Source organism: Vigna radiata, chromosome 2 (assembly GCF_000741045.1).
Source record: "Vigna radiata var. radiata cultivar VC1973A chromosome 2, Vradiata_ver6, whole genome shotgun sequence".
NCBI lineage: Eukaryota > Viridiplantae > Streptophyta > Magnoliopsida > Fabales > Fabaceae > Vigna > Vigna radiata.
In genome coordinates this window covers 22,051,064-22,053,258 of record NC_028352.1, presented here as the reverse complement: position 1 = coordinate 22,053,258, position 2,195 = coordinate 22,051,064, and positions in this window count along the sequence as shown.

Genomic DNA, 2,195 nt, shown 5'->3' with positions numbered 1-2,195 from the left:
TATTTTATGCTTATTTTTACCTCTAATTTCTTTGTTTGAGTGTGTGAAATAAATGAATAGGAAGCAATTCTAGTGGAGGAAAACGAGCAAGAACTCAAGGGAACATGTTTTGGAACAATAAAAGATTAATTTGAAGCAAACACCCATGTTGGACACCTTTGGAATTGCACAAGAACTTGAATTTTAGAATGCTGTCAAAACAGCCTCTAACTGAGCGTAAGTTGAGCGACAACTAAGCTATATGTCTCTGGAATGCTGCAGCTAGGGTGCAATTGAGGTGCAACTGAGCGCCCTACTCTCTGGAATGTTGGCGCAGCGTGCAGCTGGGGTGCAGTTGAGTGCTGTGTCATTGGAAATCTTCCGTTGGGGTGCAGTTGGGGTGCAGTTGAGCGCCCTACTCTCTGGAATGCTGCCACTCGGGTGCAGCTAAGTGGTGACGACATTGATGTGTCAAAATGGGTTATTTAAAAATGGTTCTCACAATTTTTTGGGCATTTTTCTCCTCTTACACTTCATTCTTCACCTAGAGAGATTGGGAGAGGCCCGTAGAGGCTATTTAGGGTGTTGGGAAGCTCTCACACTCCTCCTTGGGTCGTCAAGCTTCATCAATGGTGATTTTGCCCCTTTTGGGTTGAGGAAGAAGATGGGTCACAAATTGGAGACAGAGATGCGGAGGGGAGGTGCAAATGGAGCATGGAGCAGCTGCCAAGAACCTTGGGAAAGACTTTGCATCTTCTCTTTGGTTCCAATTTCTTCTCTATCTCTTCAATTTTGTGAACCCTATGTTCTCCACCATGGAGAATTTTTCCTATTTGTTGAGATTAGATGTAATAAACTGAATCTTGTGTATTTTGTAATGTTAATGCATATGTTATTCCATTTCAATGTTTGTATTTGATTTATATGCTTAATGCTTGCTTTGGATTGATCGCCCATGCATGAATTATGGTTCTTGATGTATTGGAAAATATGACTTGAAGTTAGAACTGAAATTGAACACCTAATTGATGGAATTGAGTTGTATGTAAATCCATGAGAATGAAAGGGATGAACTCTAGTCCTTACAATTTGTAAATACACTATGTTAAATTTCTTGCACACCAACTGTTTGATAAAATACCAAAAAGAGATTCTTGTGTTGTTTTGTGCACTTTGATGTCTAACTGAGTTATAAAAGGAAGAGTTGTCATGTGTTGCACAAGTCCCTTNGGAGAGAACGATATTTATCACTTGCTACGCTGCGACCGGTGCACTTGCCGTTGGTTTTGCAACCAACATAACCGCATGGAAGAATTGGGATGACCCTTCTCTAGGGAACTTCAGTTGGGGTATGGAGCTTGGTAACACTCGTGAACTGGTTATGTGGAAAGGTTCTAGTGAGTATTATAGAAGTGGCCCTTGGAATGGTGTCAGATTCAGTTGTAAATACACTCCCCATTACAACTTAGAATTTAATTCCACTCCAGATGAAGTGTATTATACATACAAATTTGTGAGCAATTAATTTATCACAAGGGTTTTTTTGAACCAATCCCTTTATTCCCGGCAATGCTATAATTGGATTAATCAGAACCAAACTTGGAGTCTTTATTATGCGGTTCTGAGAGGCAAATGTGATAGCTACAATGTTTGTGGTCCTTATAGGAGTTGTAATGGTGGTGAGCCATTGCACTACGAATGTTTAATGGGGTTCAAACCGAAATCAGTACAAAATTGTAAAGCATTGGATTGGAGTCAGGGATGTGAGCCTAGTGGCCCGTGGAGCTGTGGTACAAAAGACAATAGTTTTCAAAAATTTAGTGGGCTGAAATTGCCAGATACTACAAGGTCTTGAATTGATCCAAATTTGACTCTTGAGAATTGCAAGGCCAAATGCTTGCAAAATTGTTCTTGCATTGCATATTCAAACTTANATATCAGAGATGGTGGAGGTTGTATAATTTGGATGATCAGAACATTCGTATATATGAAGTTGCATTACAATAATGTTCGATATGAAAGAACTNTGTTCTCTTGTTTAATGATGTTAAGCTAACTAGTTTAAATGGGAGGAAACAGAGAAAACATCAGAAGAAAGTAAAAGTGAAAGCAGTAAAGGAGACATAGATCTTCCCTTCTTTGATTTTCCTGCAATAATTCGTGCCACCAACGATTTCTCAAGAGACAAGATGCTTGGGCAAGGTGGTTTTTGGACC